Source organism: Coregonus clupeaformis, chromosome 11, assembly GCF_020615455.1.
Source record: "Coregonus clupeaformis isolate EN_2021a chromosome 11, ASM2061545v1, whole genome shotgun sequence".
Classification (NCBI taxonomy): domain Eukaryota; kingdom Metazoa; phylum Chordata; class Actinopteri; order Salmoniformes; family Salmonidae; genus Coregonus; species Coregonus clupeaformis.
This window is the reverse complement of record NC_059202.1, coordinates 48,038,757-48,062,386: the sequence shown is the minus strand read 5'-3', so window position 1 is coordinate 48,062,386 and position 23,630 is coordinate 48,038,757. Positions and strand designations below refer to the sequence as shown.

The 23,630-nt window shown below is 43.2% G+C and overlaps 1 protein-coding gene across 1 annotated transcript in view; it reads left to right on the top strand.

Annotated features, from left to right (window-relative positions):
• Positions 1-12,371: 12,371 nt before the first annotated feature.
• LOC121577038 (alpha-1,3-mannosyl-glycoprotein 4-beta-N-acetylglucosaminyltransferase C-like) overlaps positions 12,372-23,630 on the top strand; it is a 38,662-nt gene continuing 27,403 nt past the window's right edge. The window contains exon 1 of the mRNA XM_041890739.1: positions 12,372-12,602. The gene's annotated coding sequence lies outside the window, so the exon portion shown is untranslated. The remainder of the gene's footprint in view (positions 12,603-23,630) is intronic.

The following is a 23,630-nucleotide window of genomic DNA, read 5'->3' as shown; positions in this document are numbered from 1 at the left end:
ATGGAACATCAGACAACTGTGCCCGTAATAGGCCTATCGACTGTTAGGGCTTCAGTTGGAGAATAAGTCAGTGCTTCCTCTTATTTGACACACAGTCACAACAATGGCTTGATAGACCTTCTGAGTAGCAGCCAATGCAGAAGTTATTATCCTTGTGTAAACTTTGAAATTGGTCTCAGCAATATGACGTCATCAAATAAAACAGGGTGACTTTGTAGTGTATTATAGAAATTCCCATCAACTGGATGAGTCACCATTTAGTTTGATGGAAATTATCCAATCATTATGTAGGTTGGTGGAAATCCCCATCGACTGATGGTGAGGGGTCTCCATTATCAATAGATGTGGTAAGCAGTTGTGTGGTTGTTGTCAGTAGTTGTGTGGTTGTGGTCACTAGATGTGGTCAGAAGTTGTGGTTGTGGTCAGTTGTTTTGATCAGTAGTTGTGGTCAGTGGTTGTGGTCTGTAGTTGTGTGGTTCAGTTGTTGTGTGGTTGTGGACAGTAATTATGGTCACTCACCCTCGTCATAATTTTTGCCCTCTGTATCCATAGCAATTGCTTTGTTTGGGCTGCTCAATGATGACACAGAGAGCTGTTAGTAGATGTCAGCTAGCCACTTTTGTCACTCTAAACTCTGACAAACAGCTGTAACTTTTTATTGGTAGAAGCTATTCCTAATCCGCTCTATTCAATCAGAGGGGTACAGCCCACCCTTCTCTTTAGAGACAGGCAAATTAGCCAGTTAAGTTATTTAGAGTACGGAGCATGATCCTGGAAAAGGAGGACGAAGCTAGTAAGCATTAGAAATCTTCTCTTTCTCATTCCATGTCGTCCAGACCGGGAAGGTATTCTTAATCTTAGCGCTAGCTGTTCGGTCTGAAACAGATTGACAAATCATGGGAATTTGAAGAGCTATGAAGACATTAATTCCCGTGAGTCAAGCATTGCTAGGCAACAGTAGCCTTGGCAACACTGCTCCCTTTTGGCTAAAGCAAGTGTGAGAAACATGCTAACATACAGTTAGTTTGTGCTTTAATATGAACTATTTGCGAGATTCATGATAGTGTTGTTAGACAAAGCAAGGAAAGTGAACTTCAAAATGTGATGTAGTTTAATTGGAATTTGCAGCTGTTGTTTGTAAATAATTAATTTGCTAGCTTCTGACATGATTTACTGCAGCTAGAAAGAGAGGAGTTGAATGGTTACTAAAACAGCTCTATCTACAGATTGGTAAACGCTTTTACTAATTTGACAAGCAGAGAAGTAGGGGAAGATTTCATACCCTCTATGTTTTTGTCTGACTTGTTGGGTTAGTGGTCTAAATGGCAGTTGTTTGGAAAAAGTTTGGGGAAAATGTGGTAATGCAGTTACTGTACCGTAAGATGCGTAGTGAATATTTTAGTTCTGCAAACAGATATGAATGGCAGAGAAGTAGAGGAAGGTTTCATACCATCTAACTTTTTTTGTCTAACTTGTTGGGGTAGTGGTCAAAACGGTAACATTTTGCAAAATAATTGCTGAAAATGTTGATGCGGTAACTAAAACAGCTATATTGTTAGATCCGTACCTGATATTTATGTTATTTATGTTAAAAAACTGCTGAAACTGATTGAGTAGGGCCTCAAGTAACCTTTGTGAGCTAAACTTCTTCAACTAGACGGTTCAGCCATGCTCTAAATTGAATGTACAAATTCCTGCTATGTAACCTCAAGTCAAGCCAAGTAATTTAGTCTTGGCAGTATTGTTGATATTGTCGTCAAAATGTTGTTCAAGCAAAGGAAATTGTATGCTTTCCTATTACACACAATCAAGTCCCAAGGTGCTTGTGTTAACGACTTGGTTTGCTGCCAGTTACTTTGAGGTGATTTGGGAAGCAGGCAATTTAGAGCATGCTAATGGTGCCCCATACACTCTCACTGTTTTAGCTCATCAGTGCTATGTACAAAATATGAATAATTGTATTGTATATTTCACAATATTTCTGTGAATCAGACCCCTCACACTGAGGGCATCTGATCTGTGCGATAGCAGCTGAGAGGATCATGCAGCTCATGCCTTCTCCTTCTCCTTGCGTCTGCTCTTCCTTGTCTGCGCTTCCTGTTCCACTTGGGTGAAATCTGAATGCCGCTCTGCTTCATTGAATATTCAGTGAAACTGGGATTTCCCACAACACCTCAAATTAGAGGATATGAAAAATTCAGACTCTTCCAACTCCACAGGGATAGCCAGCCTGAGGCTACATGGCAGGTTGGCAGGCTGATTTGAATGACGACCTATGAAAGTCCTTTGCTCTCAAAGCATTGCACACACACACACGCACATTCTCCTTTGTCTAACCTGACACTAAATGATAACATTGATGCCTGTCAAGCCAAGCGTGTAATCACAGAGCATGCAAATAAACAATAATTAGCATCAGGGAAGCTTAACATTGACTTTGTGTACATTGCCCCGGGCAAAACTTCCTCCTCATATAACAACAACACAATGTTAATCCTACCTCATTACAGGAATACAAAATATGGTACATGTAAATACGTTTAAAACAAATCTTTAACCTTTTTTAAGGGAGACCTGGATAAGGATGATTCCAGATGGAGTTATATATACCGAACAAAAATATAAATGCCACATGCAACAATTTCTAAGATTTTGCTGAGTTATTGTTCATATAAGGAAATCAGTCAATTTAAATAAATTCATTAGGCCCTAATCTATGGATTTCACATGACTGGGCAGGAGCGCAGCCATGGGTGGGTCTGGGAGGGCATAGGCCCACCCACTTGGGAGCCAGGCCGACCCACTGGGGAGCCAGTCCAAGCCAATCAAAATAAGTTTTTCCCCACAAAAGGGCTTTATTACAGACAGAAATACTCCTCAGCACCCCCCTCCCCCCTCTGATGACCCTGCAGGTGGGCGTGGTTACACGTGGTCTGCGGTTGTGAGACCGGTTGGACATACTGCCAAATTCTCTAAAACGACGTTGGAGGCGGCTTATGGTAGCGAAATTAACATTAAATTATCTGGCAACAGCTCTGGTGGACATTCCTGCGGTCAGCATGCCAATTGTACGCTCCCTCAAAACTTGAGACATCTGTGGCATTGTGTTGTGTGACAAAACTGCACATTTTAGAGTGGCCTTTTATTGTCCCCAGCACAAGGTGCACCTGTGTAATGATCATGCTGTTTAATCAGCTTCTTGATATGCCACACCTGTCAGGTGGATGGATTATCTTGACAAAGGATAAAATGCTCACAACATTTGAGAGAAATAAGCTTGTTGTGCATATGGAACATTTCTGGGATCTTTAATTTCAGCTCATGAAACATGGGACCAGCACTTTACATGTTGCGTTTATATTTTGTTCAGTGTATATACAGTATATATCAATTTAATTGCTCTCATCCTGTGTCCCAACAACCCATGGAAATATTGCTCTTTCATTCTCAGAATAGGACATTAATTAGTAGTTTTGTACGTTTTGTACTGGAGCGAACACACATACCTGATCAACTATTATTCCTGGCAATACACATGGTTGTCATGGGGGCTCATCACTCAACACTGGCATTGACAATTCACTTGTTTTGTGTGTTTTTTTTACATTACATTTGTCAAAGTTGTCTCTTTCTGAAAAGGTTAATGGCCATACAATGCTACATGAGTAAGATTGAAGGACCTGTCAATCTTTTCTGTCAACCTGTGTGCCCTCTGAAGCTGTTCTCTGATTCGCTAAATTGAGGTGTTTCTAATCTCTCCAATACCTCCAATCTTTTTAATGTCTGACCCTCTATACTAGTAATCAACCACCTGTCTGCCAAGAAGGCTAAGGCTCACTCAGTGTTGCAAAGCAATCAGTGCAGGCTTTGCTTAGCCTGCAGGTGTAATGCATTACGATGCAGTTATAAATGCATTGTAAGAATTGTCTAAATCATATATGACCCTCATAATAAGGCACTTCACAGGTCAGTGAAGTACAGATTTTTAATAGTCATTTCATGTTTGTTGGCCAAGCCATCCTTTCTTGTCAGTGTTCCTCCCCTCCTCCATCCTTTAGCTAATGATTCTGTTGGTGAAAGATAAGGGAGAAGATGTCCTTGGAAGAGCACTTGATATCACAACATACATTTTAATGAATATTCATTAAATTGAGCACAGTTGAATTGAGTTCATGCTTACCACAGTGAACTTCACTTACACTCAAGACAAGTATTGTAATAGCCAAGGCGAGGTGGTGTGTTGGTGTAGATGATTTAGAGTGTTCCATTTAAAATGCAGCAGCCACCCTTGAAATGCATTACGGCAGCCGGAGGAGATTCTGCCATTTTACGGGCTCCTAACCAATTGTGTTATTGTGTGTGTTTTTTTACGTTATTTGTAACATTTTTTGTACATAATGTTTCTGCCACCGTCTCTTATGACTGAACAGAGCTTCTGGATATCAGGACAGCGATTACTCACCTCGTATTGGACGAAGATTTTTTCTTTAATGAGTCGGACGCGAAGGATTTTCTTCAGACACCCGACAAGGCCCAAATCCCCGTCATTTGCATGAAAAAGAGACAAAGATATAGGGGACGTAGGTCGGGGTGCCTTGTAAGGATCCGACGGCGAGTGGGTAATCTGTCTCTACCATCAGTCCTATTAGCCAACCTACAATCATTGGATAACAAAATAGATTATCTACAATCACGGATATCCTACCAACAGGACATTAAAAACTGTAATATCTTATGTTTCACCGAGTTGTGGCTGAACAACGACATGGATAACATACAGCTGGCGGGATATACGCTGCATTGGCAAGATAGAACAGCTGCCTCCGGTAAGACAAGGGGTGGCGGTCTGTGTATATTTGTAAACAACACGAAATCTAATATTAAGGAAGTATCGAGGTTTTGCTCGCTTAAGGTAGAGTATCTCATGATGAGCTGTAGACCACACTATTTACCAAGAGAGTTTTCATCTATAATTTTCATAGCTGTCTATTTACCACCACAAACCGATGCTGGCACTAAGACCGCACTCAATGAGCTGTATAAGGCCATAAGCAAACAGGAATACGCTCATCCATTGGCGGCGCTTCTAGTGGCCGGGGACTTTAATGCGGGGAAACTTAAATCTGTTTTACCTCATTTCTACCAACATGTTAAATGTGCAACAAAAAACTCTAGACCACCTTTACTCCACACACAGAGACGCGTACAAAGCTCTCCCTCGCCCTCCATTTGGCAAATCTGACCATAATTCTATCCTCCTGATTTCTGCTTACAAGCAAAAACTAAAGCAGGAAGCACCAGTGACTCGGTCAATAAAGAAGTGGTCAGATGACGCAGATGCTAACTACAGGACTGAAATATGTTCTGGGATTCTTCCGATGGCATTGAGAAGTACACCACATAAGTCTCTGGCTTCAACAATAAGTGCATCGATGACGTTGTCCCCACAGTGATCGTACGTACATACCCCAACCAGAAGCCATGGATTACATGCAACATCCGCACTGAGCTAAAGGGTAGAGCTGCCGCTTTCAAGGAGTGGGACTGTAACCCGGACGCTTATAAGGAATCCCGCTATGCCCTCCGACGAACCATCAAACAGGCAAAGCGTCAATACAGGACTAAGATTGAATCGTATTACTACACCGGCTCCGACGCTCATCGGATGTGGCAGGGCTTGCAAACTATTACCGACTACAAAGGGAAGCAAAACCGCGAGCTGCCCAGTGACACAAGACTACCAGACGAGCTAAATTACTTCTGTTCTCGCTTCGAGGCAAGCAACACTGAAGCATGCATGAGAGCATCAGCTGTTGTGGACGACTGTGTGATCACGCTCTCCGTAGCCGATGTGAATAAGACCTTTAAACAGGTCAACATTCACAAGGCTGCAGGGCCAGACGGATTACCAGGACGTGTACTCCGAGCATGCGCTGACCAATTGGCAAGTGTCTTCACTGACATTTTCAACCTGTCCCTGACTGAGTCTGTAATAACAACATGTTTCAAGCAGACCACCATAGTCCCTGTGCCCAAGAACGCTAAAGTGTCCTGCCTAAATGACTACCGACCCGTAGCACTCACGTCTGTAGCCATGAATTGCTTTGAAAGGCTGGTCATGGCTCACATCAACACCATTATCCCAGAAACCCTAGATCCACTCCAATTTGCATACCGCCCAACAGATCCACAGATGATACAATCTCTATTGCACTCCACACTGCCTTTTCCCACCTGGACAAAAGGAACACCTACGTGAGAATGCTATTCATTGACTACAGCTCAGCGTTCAACACCATAGTGCTCTCAAAGCTCATCACTAAGCTAAGGACCCTGGGACTAAACACCTCCCTCTGCAACTGGATCTTGGACTTCCTGACGGGCCGCCCCCTGGTGGTAAGGGTAGGTAACAACACATCTGCCATGCTGATACTCAACACGGGGGCCCCTCAGGGGTGCGTGCTCAGTCCCCTCCTGTACTCCCTGTTCACCCATGACTGCATGGCCAGGCATGACTCCAACACCATCATTAAGTTTGCCGACAACACAACAGTGGTAGGCCTGATCACCGACAACGATGAGACAGCCTATAGGGAGGAGGTCAGAGACCTGGCTGTGTGGTGCCAGGATTACAACCTCTCCCTCAACGTGATCAAGACAAAGGAGATGATTGTTGACTACAGGAAAAATAGGACTGAGCACGCCCCCATTCTTATCGACACGGCTGTAGTGGAGCAGGTTGAGAGCTTCAAGTTCCTTGGTGTCCACGTCACCAACAATCTATCGTGGTCCAAACACACCAAGACAGTTGTGAAGAGGGCACAACAAAGCCTATTCCCCCTCAGGAGACTGAAAAGATTTGGCATGGGTCCTCAGATCCTCAAAAAGTTATACAGCTGCACCATCGAGAGCATCCTGACTGGTTGCATCACTGCCTGGTATGGCAACTGTTCAGCCTCCGACTTTAAGGCACTACAGAGGGTAGTACGTACGGCCCAGTACATCATTGGGGCCAAGCTTCCTGCCATCCAGGACCTCTATACCAGGCGGTGTCAGAGGAAGGCCCTAAAAATTGTCAAAGACTCCAGCCACCCTAGTCATAGACTGTTCTCTCTACCACCGCACGGCAAGCGGCACCGGTCCAAAAGGCTTCTTAACAGCTTTTACCCCAAGCCATAAGCCATAAGACTCCTGAACAGCTAATCAAATGGCTACCCAGACTATTTGCATTGTTCTCTTCTACTGTGACAAGTACTGAGGATACGAAGAGGCAGGACGCAGACGCAGGAATCAACAATGTAAAGGTTTACTTAACACTGAGCAAGAGAACCACAAAGAGCAAGTACACGACAAGACACTAACAATCTCACACAACACAACACTGAACAGTCCAGGGCTATATAGGGGTGGTGATGAGATGATGAGGTGCAGGTGCGCTGGGTTTCCATTTCCATTCCGAATCGGAGGAGAGCAACAGGAGGAGATGTGACATTTACGCTGCTGCTACTCTCTGTTTATTATCTATGCATAGTCACTTTAACTATACCTACATGTACATACAGTGGGGAAAAAAAGTATTTAGTCAGCCACCAATTGTGCAAGTTCTCCCACTTAAAAAGATGAGAGAGGCCTGTAATTTTCATCATAGGTAAACGTCAACTATGACAGACAAAATGAGAAAAAAAAATCCAGAAAATCACATTGTAGGATTTTTTATGAATTTATTTGCAAATTATGGTGGAAAATAAGTATTTGGTCAATAACAAAAGTTTCTCAATACTTTGTTATATACCCTTTGTTGGCAATGACACAGGTCAAACGTTTTCTGTAAGTCTTCACAAGGTTTTCACACACTGTTGCTGGTATTTTGGCCCATTCCTCCATGCAGATCTCCTCTAGAGCAGTGATGTTTTGGGGCTGTCGCTGGGCAACACGGACTTTCAACTCCCTCCAAAGATTTTCTATGGGGTTGAGATCTGGAGACTGGCTAGGCCACTCCAGGACCTTGAAATGCTTCTTACGAAGCCACTCCTTCGTTGCCCGGGCGGTGTGTTTGGGATCATTGTCATGCTGAAAGACCCAGCCACGTTTCATCTTCAATGCCCTTGCTGATGGAAGGAGGTTTTCCCTCAAAATCTCACGATACATGGCCCCATTCATTCTTTCCTTTACACGGATCAGTCGTCCTGGTCCCTTTGCAAAAAAACAGCCCCAAAGCATGATGTTTCCACCCCCATGCTTCACAGTAGGTATGGTGTTCTTTGGATGCAACTCAGCATTCTTTGTCCTCCAAACACGACGAGTTGAGTTTTTACCAAAAAGTTCTATTTTGGTTTCATCTGACGATATGACATTCTCCCAATCCTCTTCTGGATCATCCAAATGCACTCTAGCAAACTTCAGACGGGCCTGGACATGTACTGGCTTAAGCAGGGGGACACGTCTTGCACTGCAGGATTTGAGTCCCTGGCGGCGTAGTGTGTTACTGATGGTAGGCTTTGTTACTTTGGTCCCAGCTCTCTGCAGGTCATTCACTAGGTCCACTCGTGTGGTTCTGGGATTTTTGCTCACCGTTCTTGTGATCATTTTGACCCCATGGGGTGAGATCTTGCGTGGAGCCCCAGATCGAGGGAGATTATCAGTGGTCTTGTATGTCTTCCATTTCCTAATAATTGCTCCCACAGTTGATTTCTTCAGATTCAGTCTTCCCAGCCTGGTGCAGGTCTACAATTTTGTTTCTGGTGTCCTTTGACAGCTCTTTGGTCTTGGCCATAGTGGAGTTTGGAGTGTGACTGTTTGAGGTTGTGGACAGGTGTCTTTTATACTGATAACAAGTTCAAACAGGTGCCATTAATACAGGTAACGAGTGGAGGACAGAGGAGCCTCTTAAAGAAGAAGTTACAGGTCTGTGAGAGCCAGAAATCTTGCTTGTTTGTAGGTGACCAAATACTTATTTTCCACCATAAATTGCAAATAAATTCATAAAAAATCCTACAATGTGATTTTCTGGATTTTTTTTCTCAATTTGTCTGTCATAGTTGACGTGTACCCATGATGAAAATTACAGGCCTCTCTCATCTTTTTAAGTGGGAGAACTTGGACAATTGGTGGCTGACTAAATACTTTTTTCCCCCACTGTATTACCTCAATTACCTCGACTAACCTGTGCCCCCGCACATTGACTCTGTACCGGTACGCCCTATATATAGCCTCGCTACTGTTATTTTACTGCTGCTCTTTAATTATTATTATTGTAATTTTTTTGTAATACATTTTTTACTCAACACTTATTTTTCTTAAAACTGCATTGTTGGTTAAGGGCTTGTAAGTAAGCATTTCACTGTGACAAATAACATGTGATTTGAGTATGTAGGGCACCAAGCACACCAAGCTCCACCACTGGCAATGTTATTATTCACTCATTAATCTATGATTCATGTCAATGCATTATAAATATTGCATGAGAGAGAACACCATGGATGGCACAGTAAACTATGTACTGTATGTATCTACATTTTAAGGTGCAGCAAGTCTCATTTAGTTGCAAATAAATACGGTGGGTACATGACTCTTGGCCCCCTTGTTTCACTAATGAACCAGTACACTTTGTACCCACTGAGAGAGGATTAACACTTACTGAAATCTGTCCCTTAATGTTACAGGAGGGGGTCTCAGTCCCGGAGTGACCCACTAGGTGTCATCCTCCAACAACCTTAGGCACCTCCTCACTCACAGTCTGGACTAATCATTATCTTATTGGTGTCACCTGTGTCTACCTGTTCACCTGGGTATTTATGCCCTCACATCCCTGTGTTGTCTTGCTCTGTTTTCTCTGCTAGTTCTCGATGACAAACAGTACTAATCAGTGTCTGATCGCGAGACGTATGTACAGGTACTTGAGAAGTGTTCTCCCTGTTTCATTGTTGTTTTCAGTCATAGTTAGTATTTTGTATGTTTGCTGTCAGAATGTTTTTAGAGACCAATTTGCTCCTCCTTTATTTTTTCATGACAAGCCCGTTATTTTGTATCCTGGTTTTGGGACCACCAGTAAAGATCCTTGTTTCACCATCTCTGCCTACTGCCTACTGTCTATCCTGCACCGCACTTGGGTCACACCTCACACCAACCCTTACACCTTAAAAGGCCAATCAGCAGTTGACACAATAACAAAGCATCTTCCCCACCACTGTTTGGTAAAAAGCTGAGGGAATGGGCTGGAGAAATATAATCACTCTCAAATTCATTGACAGAGTTATGGATGCAAGGACTGACCATCCATGATATCAAAATTATTGTTTTAACCATCTTTTGAGGCTATACATTCACTTTGTTTACAAACATTGGAGTAAAACAAGCTTATATTTTGGGTTCTGATGGGGTATGACAGTTAAACTAAGCTCTTCAAGAATAAATGGGTACATACAGTGGCTTGCAAATGTATTCACCCCTCTTGGCATTTTTCCTATTTTGTTGCCTTACAACCTGGAATTAAAATTGATTTTTGGGGGGTTTGTATCATTTGATTTACACAACATGCCTACCACTTTGAAGATGCAAATATGTTTTATTGTGAAACAAACAAGAAATTAGACAAAAAAACAGAAAACTTGAGCGTGCATAACTATTCACCCCCCTAAAGTCAATAGTTTGTAGAGCCACCTTCTGCAGCAATTACAGCTACAAGTCTCTTGGGATATGTCTCTATTAGCTTGGCACATCTAACCACTGGGATTTTTGCCCATTCTTCAAGGTGAAACTGCTCCAGCTCCTTCAAATTGGATGTGTTCCGCTGGGGTACAGCAATCTTTAAGTCATACCACAGATTCTCAATTGGATTGAGGTCTGGGCTTTGACTAGGCCATTCCAAGACATTTAAATGTTTCCCCTTAAACCACTTGAGTGTTGCTTTAGCAGTATGCTTAGTGACATTGTCCTGCTGGAAGGTGAACCTCCGTCCCAGTCTCAAATCTCTGGAAGACTGAAACAGGTTTCCCTCAAGAATTTCCCTGTATTTAGCGCCATCCATTGTTCCTTAAATTCTGACCAGTTTCCCAGTCCCTGCCGATGAAAAACATCCCCATAGCAGGATGCTGCCACCACCATGCTTCACTGTGGGGATGGTGTTCTCGGGGTGATGAGAGGTGTTGGGTTTGCGCCAGACATTTTCCTTGATGGCCAAAAAGCTCGATTTTAGTCTCATCTGATCAGAGTACCTTCTTCCATATGTTTGGGGAGTCTCCCACATGGCTTTTGGCGAACACCAAACATGTTTGCTTATTTTTTTCTTTAAGCAATGGCTTTTTTCTGGCCACTCTTCCATAAAGCCCAGCTCTGTGGAGTGTACGCCGTAAAGTGGTCCTATTAACAGATACTCCAATCTCCCCTGTGGAGCTTTGCAGCTCCTTCAGGGTTATCTTTGGTCTCTTTGTTGCCTCTCTGATTAATGCCCTCCTTGCCTGATCTCTGAGTTTTGGTGGGCGGCCCTCTCTTGACAGTTTTGTTGTGGTGCCATATTCTTTCCATTTTTTAATAATGGATTTAATGGTGTTCCGAGGGATGTTCAAAGTTTTGGATATTTTTTTATAACCCAACCCTGATCTGTACTTCTCCACAACTTTGTCCCTGACCTGTTTGGAGAGCTCCTTGGTCTTCATGGTGCCTCTTGCTTGGTCGTGCCCCTTGCTTAGTGGTGCAGACTCTGGGGCCTTTCAGAACAGGTGTATATATACTGAGATCATGTGACAGATCACGTGACACTTAGATTGCCCACAGTTGGACTTTATTTAACTAATTATGTGACTTCTGAAGATAATTGGTTGCACCAGATCTTATTTAGGGGCTTCATAGCGAAGGGGGTGAATACATATGCACGCACCAATTTCCGTTTTTTATTTTTTTATTTTATTCACTTCACCAATTTTCACTATTTTGTGTATGTCCATTACATGAAATCCAAATAAAAATCAATTTAAATGACAGGTTGTAATGCAACAAAATAGGAAAAACGCCAAGGGGGATGAATACTTTTGCAAGGCACTGTATCATTAATTTAATTAATCATTAAGTCCAAAAATGGATGTAGCAACTACTGATTGCCCATTTAATGACCTTAGTATGCTCTTAGGCTGGATTTTTTTTGATTGGTTTAAATCACTCAGTCTGACTGAAAGATGGGTATCTCGAGCCACAGGGGGTTGAGGCTGAGGGATGTATTTCAATGTGTTGTCACTTTAAGACCGACTGTGTGGAAAGGGGAGGAGAGTCAGGAGAGGGAAAAACTGACAACAAATGAGGAGCAGTGTATGTGCAGACGCATTAACACCTTGGTGAGGAGAGTCAGAGCAGGGGAGTGAGGCAGGCAGAGGGAAAGAGAGTAAGAGGACTGGAAGAGAGAGCGTGAGATCAGAGAGAGAGATGGAGACAGACAGAGAGAGTGGATAGTAGCCTCAGCAGGCGAGTTCCATTATAATTAGTGGTTACTGAACTTTTTTGAGAGCCAATGATTTGCTCTTGTGTGAGTCATGGAGATAATTTAGACTGGTGGCAGCGTGCAGCACAGAGCATCGCCAGAACTCCCTCACATTCACACAGACAGCAGGCAGGTGAGTGTGCCTGTAGCTTCATGGGCTTTTTCAGGAGCTTTCTTTGTTTGTTTGTTTGTTTGTTACTTTCTTTCTCTCTTGCTTTCATTTTGAGTAACTATCACTTGTTAATATACTATTACCATGTTATTACCATTTTATTCTATGCTGTAATATAAAATGCTCCCATAGGTATAGTATTTTATGCACAAGTATGTGTTGGTTGCATTAAATATTGAACTACTATTCCATTGTAAAACCCACTCTTCTCTCACTGAGACTTGCAACTCCTCTGTCCTGAATGATGGCTGTATATCCCAGGATATATAACGGTTTTGCCTGGTTACACAAATCCCCTTCAAATCAAATCAAAATTTATTTGTCATATGCGCCGAATACAACAGGTGTCGACCTTACAGGGAAATGCTTACTTACAAGCCCTTAACCAACAATGCAGTTTTAAGAAAAATAAGTGTTAAGTAAAAAATAGATCAGTAAAACATTTTAAAATATAAAATTATTAAAGAGCAGCAGTAAAATAACAGTAGGGAGGCTATATACAGGGGGTACCGGTATAGAGTCAATGTGCGGGGCACAGCTTAGTCGAGGTAATTGAGGTAATATGTACATAAGGTAGAGTTAAAGTGACTATGCATAGATAATAAACACAGAGTGACAGCAGCGTAAAATAAGGGGGGGACAATGCAAGTCTTATGGCTTGGGGGTAGAAGCTGTTAAGAAGCCTTTTGGACCTAGACTTGGCGCTCCGGTGCCTCTTGCCGTACGGTAGCAGAGAGAACAGTCTATGACTAGGGTGGCTGGAGTCTTTGACAATTTTTAGGGCCTTCCTCTGACACCGCCTGGTATAGAGGTCCTGGATGGCAGGAAGCTTGGCCCCAATGATGTACTGGGCCGTACGTATTACCCTCTGTAGTGCCTTGAAGTCGGAGGCTGAGCAGTTGCCATACCAGGCAGTGATGCAACCAGTCAGGATGCTCTCGATGGTGCAGCTGTATAACTTTTTGAGGATCTGAGGACCCATGCCAAATCTTTTCAGTCTCCTGAGGAATAGGCTTTGTCGTGCCCTCTTCATGACTGTCTTGGTGTGTTTGGACCATGATAGTCTGATGGTGATGTGGACACCAAGGAACTTGAAGCTCTCAACCTGTTCCACTACAGCCCCGTCGATTAGAATGGGGGCATGCTCAATCCTCTTCTTTTTCCTGTAGTCCACAATCATCTCCTTTGTCTTGATCACGTTGAGGGATAGGTTGTTATCCTGGCACCACGCGGCCAGGTCTCTGACCTCCTCCCTATAGGCTGTCTCATCGCTGTCGGTGATCAGGCCTACCACTGTTGTGTCGTCGGCAAAGTTAATGATGGTGTTGGAGTCGTGCCTGGCCATGCAGTCATGGGTGAACAGGGAGTACAGGAGGGGACTGAGCACGCACCCCTGAGGGGCCCCCGTGTTGAGGATCAGCATGGCAGATGTGTTGTTACCTACCCTTACCACCTGGGGGCGGCCCGTCAGGAAGTCCAAGATCCAGTTGCAGAGGGAGGTGTTTAGTCCCAGGGTCCTTAACTTAGTGATGTGCTTTGATGGCACTATGGTGTTGAACGCTGAGCCGTAGTCAATGAATAGCATTCTCACATTGGTGTTCCTTTTGTCCAGGTGGGAAAGGGCAGTGTGGAGTGCAATAGAGATTGCATCATCTGTGGATCTGTTGGGCAGGACACTTTAGCGTTCTTGGGAACAGGGACTATGGTGGTCTGCTTGAAACGTTGGTATTACAGACTCAGTCAGGGACAGGTTGAAAATGTCAGTGAAAACACTTGCCAGTTGGTCAGTGCATGCTCGGAGTACACGTCCTGGTGATCCGTCTGGCCCTGCGGCCTTGTGAATGTTGACCTGTTTAAAGATCTTACTCACATACGCAATGGAGAGCGTGATCACACAGTCATCCGGAACAGCTGATGCTTTCATGCATGCTTCAGTGTTGCTTGCCTCTGTGATGACCCTCCCACTCTGTCTGCCGAATTCTCTCTTTGTTTTCCTTAATATGATGTCAGTGGGCGGAGCCAGGAGGGTCGTCAGAGAAATGGGACACACCTGGGCTCGGGTGTGTCCCAGGGATAAATACACCTTTCCCCTATTCATTTTGGAGACTCTCTCCATGCAGACACACTGTTGGAGTTTGGTTGTGGCTATATTGTTTGTTTGTTTGTTTGTTTGTTTGCTTTCGGACCTTTCAACACTCCTCATTATCACATCTATGCACGCATCCACTCACCTACACTACTGATTACTGACTACACACACCATTGTTAATTGTATATAGTTTGCTTTAGTTACTGAATATATATTGTTATTCCTTATTTCCACGTTGTCTCCCTATTTCTTACGGTTCATCCGGGATCATCATCATAAGGTTGGTTCCTATACATTTTGTAGTATTTTGTTTCATTATGATGGGTTAATGTTACTTGGGATGCGCTTTGGTTGGTATTCACTATATAGTCTTATAAGTGTTTGGTATAGTGCCTTAGACACGTATCAGTGATTTTGGTTGTCCGGTGACTTTATCAAACAGTGCGTTGCCTGGTAAAGTATGCTAGTAGGACTAATACTAGTGTTGTTTGGCTAACTGGTATTAGTATTTTGTTTGGGAGAAAACATGGAGTTAGTGTTCGATAAACTCTTTAGGTGCTTTGTTTGCATCTTTTGGTACAGCTTATTTTTTAGTTGTGATGTTTGGTAGGCCTAGTGTTGGTTGCCTTTTGTTTGTTAAACTAGCCACTGCGCTGGATAGTTTTGTGTGCTGTGTTGGAGAGAGTACATTGGTTAGTTTCCAGGCCCCTGCCCAGGCTGGAAACTCTTGCTCTATGAGTACATTCGTCTGTGTACCTCAGTGGGAGATTTGGGTAGGGTAGTGCTATTTGCTACCCAGAGCTATAGCCTTTCTTTCCCCTGTTAGGTTTAGCGACGTGTTCCAATTTGGAATACGTTGGGCATGGTTGTTTTGTTTGTTATTTTTGTGTGGTGTCCGTGGACTGAGCAGTTGTCTCGGGGGCACATCAGTGGCTTGGGTGGAATCCGCCAACGTGCTGTTTTTTTCCCCATGCCAGCAGGCTACAGTGTGTAATTACACACCGCAAATCCGCACGAAGACTAGGGTTGAGTTATTGTAGGATTTGGGGAAGCTCCTTATATATCTCATCTCTCTCCTATGGTGTCCAGTGTGATTGGCTCTTCTCTTGTTGTGGTCCGGTCTGGTCTGCTCAGCAGAGGGGAAGAGCAAGATTCTTGTTAGCAGTTATTTGTGACTATGGCGTCTAATGTAGAAGAGTTCATTCACATTCCATCAGAGGAACTGATGCATTTCTTGGGAATGATTGGTTATTACCATAGTTTCTGTAGGAACTTCTCTACCGTAGTCGCTCCCCTGACAGATCTGCTGAAAGCTAAGGCAGTTTACATCTGGTCTCCTCTCTGTCAACAGGCTTTTGAGGATGCTAAGAGGTTGCTTACCTCAACTCCGGTGCTGGCTGCTCCTTGCGTGGATTTTACATTCACCTTGCAGGTCGACGCGAGTCACGTTGGGGCAGGTGCAGTCCTGCTGCAAGCAGATATGTCTGGTGTTGAGAGGCCTGTTAGTTTATTTTCCAAGAAATGTAACCGTTATCAGTTGAACTACTCTGTGGCGGAAAAAGAAGCGCTAGCACTCATATGGGCACTACAACACTTCGAGGTGTATGTCGGGTCGAGTGTAGTACCTATTGTGGTCTACACCGACCATAACCCTCTCACCTTCTTGAGGTCTATGATGTGTCCCAACCAGAGGATAATGAGATGGTGTTTGTTTTTAAAGGCCTTCCATTACATTTACATTTGAGTCATTTAGCAGACGCTCTTATCCAGAGCGACTTACAGGAGCAATTAGGGTTAAGTGCCTTGCTCAAGGGCACATCGACAGATTTTTCACCTAGTTGGCTCGGGGATTAGAACCAGCGACCTTTCGGTTACTGGCACAACGCTCTTAACCACTAAGCTACCTGCCGCCTGCCGATGTGCGGCACATCAGGGGGACTGATAATGTTGTTGCTGACGTGCTCTCTCGTGCGCCCTGGTCCTGAACGAATCTGGTCCTATTGATCGGTGGACACGCGTGGTCCCCGAGTGTATGCGTGTCGTCCACGTGACTGACTACTGTTTATTTTGTGTTGTCCTGTTGCTCCTGTTTTCTCTTCCCTGCTGTTCTCGTTTTCTTCTTTCCTCTTAAAGGTTGCTTCCTGTTTGCAAAGGTTGCTGAGGTCTGGGGAGGACGAGGGTGGCTGGGGCAGTGGGATAGGGCTAACCAGGGCAGTATTTTGTTTGTGTTTATGTATGTATGGTTGGTGTGGTGTTCCAGGGTCCTTGGTGGTCCCCGGTTTTATGGGGGGGGGGGTGACGACCCTCCCACTCTGTCTGCCGAATTCTCTCTTTGTTCTTGTTTTCCTTAATAGGATGTCGGTGGGCGGAGCCGGGAGGGTCGTCAGAGAAATGGGACACACCTGGGCTCGGGTGTGTCCCAGGGATAAATACACCTTTCCCCCATTCATTGTGGAGACTGTCTCCATGCAGACACACTGTTGGATTTTGGTTGTGGCAGTTTTGTGGCTGTATTGTTTGTTTTGGTTTGTCTGTTTGATTGTTTGTTTTTGCACCTTTCAACACTCCTCATTATCACATATATGCACGCATCCGCTCACTTACACTACTGATAACTGACTACACACACCATTGTTAATTGTAAATTAAATAGTTTGCTTTAGTTACTAAATATATTTTGTTATTCCTTATCTCCACGTTGTCTCCCTATTTGTTACGGGCTACGAGCTGGTTCGTGACACCTCGAAGCGAGCATAGAAGTAATTTAGCTCGTCTGGTAGGCTTGTGTCACTTGGCAGCTTGCGGCTGTGCTTCCCTTTGTAGTCTGTAATAGTTTGCCAGCCCTGCCACATCCGCTGAGCGTCGGAGCCAGTGTAGTATGATTGAATCTTAGTCCTGTATTGACGCTTTGCCTGTTTGATGTTTCGTCGGAGGGCATAGCGGGATTTCTTATAAGTGTCCGGGTTAGAGTCCCGCTCCTTGAAAGCGGCAGCTCTACGCTTTAGCTCAGTGCGGCTGTTGCCTGTAATCCATGGCTTCTGGTTGGGGTATGTACGTATGGTCACTGTGGGGACGACGTCATCGATGCACTTATTGATGAAGCAAGTGACTGATGTGGTGTACTCCTCAATGCCATCGGAAGAATCCCGTAACATATTCCAGTCTGTGCTAGCAAAACAGTCCTGTAGCTTAGCATCTGCGTCATCAGACCACTTCTTTATTGACCGAGTCACTGGTGCTTCCTGCTTTAGTTTTTGCTTGTAAGCAGGAATCAGGAGGATAGAGTTATGGTCAGATTTGCCAAATGGAGGGTGAGGCAGAGCTTTGTACGCGTCTCTGTGTGTGGAGTAAAGGTGGTCTAGAGTTTGTTTTTCCTCTGGTTGCACATTTAACATGCTGGTAGAAATTAGGTAAAACAGATTTAAGTTTCCCCGCATTAAAGTCCTCGGCCGCTAGGAGCGCCGCCTCTGGATGAGCGTTTTCCTGTTTGCTTATGGCCTTGGACAGCTCATTGAGTGTGGTCTTAGTGCCAGCATCGGTTTGTGGTGGTAAATAGACAGCTATGAAAAATATAGATGGAAACTCTCTTGGTAAATAGTGTGGTCTACAGCTTATACTCTAGATTGTGTCTAGATACTCTACCTCAGGCGAGCAAAACCTTGAGACTTCCTCAATATTAGATTTCGTGCACCAGCTGTTGTTTATAAATATACACAGACCGCCACCCCTTGTCTTACCAGAGGCAGCTGTTCTATCTTGCCAATGCAGCGTATATCCTCTCAGCGATGTGGGAATAACTTGCTCCCCTCTCCCTCACAGGTTATAATGAGCTGGGGTACTACTGGTCTTCTCTCTGTCAGTCAGGGTGTTTGTCTGGCTGTGATTTTGACCTATAATATCATCATATAATGGTATCATATGTTGTGTCCTAGAAGATGTGCTCCCTGTCAGACTGAAAAGATTTGAGCGGCTTCCACTAAGCACATCATGTTGTAAAGTGCCAAACCAGTTGCTATTAATGTTGGTTCCCTTCATGACCCCCTTCAACTGTCATACCGAGGTGCTAGACAGAGGCTTAATTTCCAAATGGTACCCTGTTCCCTATTTAGTTCACTACTTTTGTCCAGGGACATATTGGCCCTGGTCAAAAGTAGACTAGAATAGAGTAGAGTCTTTATTATCCCCAAGGGGCAATTCATTTTGCAGCACATAGTAAAAACACATAAAAATAAATATACACAAAAACATTAAATACAGCAATATGTCCACAACTAACAGTACTCCTACAGCTTATTGAGAAGATGATAGCAGCTGGCATGAAGGAGAGTTTAGACCTATTTTAAACTTGGGGAGCCTGTACTGTATCTGCGCTCTGAGGGAAGCAACATAAATTCATCAAACAAGGGATGCTGGGAGTCCCTAAGAATGGATTGCGCCTTACATATGACTTGTGTCTGTAGTGCACTATATAGGGAATAGGGTGCCATTTGGGCTCAGCCAGAGCCATCTTATATGGCTCTCTCTGGTGCTAGACAATAATTAATGGAGCCTTAAAATGTTAAAGTACTTTTATTGCAGATTGGAGTTACCTTCAGACAGTGAAACCTCTGCTCATCAGTCTTTGTGTGAGTCTCAAATGGCACCCTATTCCCTATATAGTGTGCTAATTTTGACCAGAGACCTATCGGTCCTGGTAAAAAGTAGTGCACTTTATGTACAGGTCAAAAGTAGTGCACTATATATGGAATAGGGTGCAATTTGAGACGCAACCTTGTTTCGGTAAAGGACGTCCTTGGGGCTATTTTTATGTATTTTGGCCAGACTGCTGGAAAGTCATCAACGGTGGCCCTGAGCGTGAATGGAGCTTATCTCTTTTATTGCTCCCTGTCTATTGGTCTCACCACAGACCACACACTTATTAAGGCCTAGATTCAATCTGATCAAGTGTTAACCGGCGATAGCCGACATCTGCATAGCCAGTGTTTTGGCGGTGTCGGAGGTGTAACTGCATTAGAGCTGTCAAATCGGTTGTCACTAAGTCACACCCGCCCTACTTGCGTTTGAAGTTCGGAACAAGAACGTGTAAGTAGGCTACATAGAAATAATGACACTCAAATTGAAAATCATTAAACAAAATAATGAGGATATTGAGTTGTTTCATCTTACTGTACAAAGGGAATCTATGCAGCTGGCTATACACTCATATCCCCCATAGACCGGTTCGTACATAAAACATTCTCCATTAGCCAGCTACTCTTCCTGGGGTCCAGCAAAATTAAGGCAGATTTCACAACACATTAAGTGTGTGCCCTCAGTCCCCTACTCTACTACCACGTATCTACAACACAAAATCCATGTGTACGTGTGCGTATAGTGCGTATGTTATTGTGTGTTTGTATGCATGTGTCTGTGCCTATGTTTGTGTTGCTTCACAGTCCCCACCGTTCCATAAGGTGTATTTCTATCTGTTTTTTAAATCAAATTTGACTGCTTACATGAGTTACTTGATGTGGAATAGAGTTCCATGTAGTCATGGCTCTATGTAATACTGTGTGCCTCCCATAGTCTGTTCTGGACTTGGGGACTGTGAAGAGACCTCTGGTGGCATGTCTTGTGGGGTATGCATGGGTGTCCGAGCTGTGTGCCAGTAGTTCAAATAGACAGCATTCAACATGTCAATACCTCTCACAAATACAAGTAGTGATGAAGTCAATCTCTCCTCTACTTTGAGCCAGGAGAGATTGACATGCATATTACTAATGTTAGCTCTCTGTGTACATCCAACGGCCAGCCGTGCTGCCCTGTTCTGAGCCAATTGCAATTTTCCGAAGTCCCTCTTTATGGCACCTGACCACACTACTGAACAGTAATTCAGGTGCGACAAAACTAGGGCCTTTAGGACCTGCCTTGTTGATAGTGTTGTTAAGAAGGCAGAGCAGCGTTTTATTATGGACAGACTTCTCCCCATCTTAGCTACTGTTGTATCAATATGTTTTGACCATGACAGTTTACCATCCAGGGTTACTCCAAGCAGTTTAGTCATCTCAACTTGCTCAATTTCCACATTATTCATTACAAGATTTAGTTGAGGTTTAGGGTTTAGTGAATGATTTGTCCCAAATACAATGCTTTTAGTTTTTGAAATATTTAGGACTAACTTATTCCTTGCCACCCATTCTGAAACTAACTGCAGCTCTTTGTTAAGTGTTGCTGTAATTTCAGTCGCTGTAGTAGCTGATGTGTTTTGTGTTGAGTCATCCGCATACATAGACACACTGGCTTTACTCAAAGCCAGTGGCATGTCGTTAGCAAAGATTGTGAAAGGGGACTAGACAGCTGCCCTGGGGAATTCCTGATTCTACCTGAATTATGTTGGATACGCTTCCATTAAAGAACACCCTCTGTGTTCTGTTAGACAGGTAACTCTTTATCCACAATATAGCATGGGGTGTAAAGCCATAACACATACGTTTTCCAGCAGCAGACTATGATCGAAAATGTCGAAAGCCACACTGAAGTCTAACAAAACAGCACCTACAATCTTTTAATCATAAATTTCTCTCAGCCAATCATCAGTCATTTGTGTAAGTGCTGTGCTTGTTGAATGTCCTTCTCTATAAGTGTGCTGAAAGTCTGTTGTCAATTTGTTTATTGTAAAATAGCATTGTATCTGGACAAACACCATTTTTTCCAAAAGTTTACTAAGGGTTGGTAACAGGCTGATTGGTCGGCTATTTGAGCCAATAAAGGGGGCTTTACTGTTCTTAGGTAGGGGAATGACTTTTGCGTCCCTCCAGGCCTGAGGGCACACACTTTCTAGTAGGCTTAAATTGAAGATATGGCAAATAGGAGTGGCAATATCGTCCGCTATTATCCTCAGTAATTTTCCATCCAAGTTGTCAAACCCTGGCGGCTTGTCATTGTTGATAGACAACAGTCATTTTTTCACCTCTTTTTCACCAAGTAGTTGCCAATATCAGTGGGTTTTGTGATGAATGAGCCATCTGATTCAATTAATGATGGAACAGAGTTTGCTTTTTTGCCCAAAATGTAATTTAAGGTGCTCCAAAGCTTTTTACTATCATTCTTTATGTCATATATCTTTGTTTCATAGTGTAGTTTCTTCTTCTTTTTATTCAGTTTAGTCACATGATTGCTCAATTTGCAATACGTTTGTCAATCGGTTGTGCCAATCGGTTGTGTAGCCAGACTTGGTAGTAGTGTCCCAACAACTAAATATGCATAGGGGACATAATAAAGGGGCAGCAAGCCTCAAACCTTTAATGGTTGAGTATTTGCCATGTCCTTGGTCTGTTTTGCCCTGTAGTCACTGCAGGTTTGGAAGCCTTTGTTAAGGCCTCTAGAAGTGCAAGTGATTTTAAAGACAACATATTCATATATATTTGATATGCTGTAAAATGTAAACACATTACCTGGCAACCAACCTTCTTGCACCAATCCCATGCAATTACAGTAAAATACTGTAAAATACAAACCCTGCCTCCCCTCAATGAATTTAATTCATTAATTTACTAATTCATCAATTTATTCATTCATTACACCAATTTTCTTTTACAGTAAGAGTATCGGTACCGTAAAACCGATTTATGGTAACATGCTGTACTGTAAATTTACAGCATTATACTTTCATCAGAGTTGCTAGCAAATGACTAATTGTATAATACAGCACTGTTTTTCTTACTGTAAAACATTATACAGCATCCCTGCTGTAAAGCAACATTACAGTATTTACCTGGCAACTCTGCTGCCAGTATAATGCTGTAAATTTACAGGGGAAAGTTTTACAGTGTAGCATAGATTATTTAAACATTTCTGATTTACATTAAATCTGTTGTGTCAACTGTCTGCCATGGAATGTAGGGTGATTGATAATTGAAGTCGGACTGTAAATGTGTTTACAGTGTTTTTGAGATGCAGCTAATGAATGTGTCAAGTTTTAAAAACAAACTGGGGAGCAGTGCTGGAAGACCTCAGGTTGAACAAGCTTAACAGGTGACCAGTATCTGTGTTTCACCTGTTTAGTCCAAAAATAACACATTTCTCCATCCCCACCAATGTACAAAACATAAGGTACACCTGCTCTTTCCATGACATAGACTGACCAGGTGAAGCCAGGTAAAAGCTATGATCCCTTATTGATGTCACTTGTTAAATCCACTTCAATCAGTGTAGATGAAGAGGATGAGACAGGTTAAAGAAGGATTTTTAAGCCTTGAGACAGTTGAGACATGGATTGTGTATGCATGCCATTCAGAGGGTGAATGGGCAAGACAAAATATTTAAGTGCCTTTGATTGCGGTTTGAGTGTGTCAAGAACTGCAACGCTGCTGGGTTTTTCATGCTCAAAACATCCAACCAACTTGACACAACTTTGGAAAGCATTGGAGTCAACATGGGCCAGCATCCCTGTGCAACGCCTTCGACACCTTGTAGAGTCCATGGCCCAACAAATTGAGGCTGTTCTGAGGGCCAATATTAGGAAGGTTTTCCTAATGTTTTGTAAACTCAGTGTACATAGATACCAGCCAAAATTGTGTCTGGTATGTGTCTGTGGCTTTTAGGCTAATGTGAATGTTTTTTTTAGTTTTTTTTTTAAAGATGCGTGCCTTTTTGATCTGTGAAAGAGTGGCCAGCCGGTCACACATATTGGCACAAAGGTTAAGCTGTCAAAGTAAGAGCTTGATGTATTTTTCAATCCTCTTATTTCAATCCAATTTCCTCTAATCTGATCATGTGTTTCACTCAGTGAGCTCTGAAGACACACAGATCCTATTAAGATTTTAAAAGGATCCCTTTGTGAGGTATAGAAATGTGGAGAAGAGACATCCAGTTACAAGCCAATACTGTTCGCTAATGGGTTGCAGAGACTGTCATTTGTT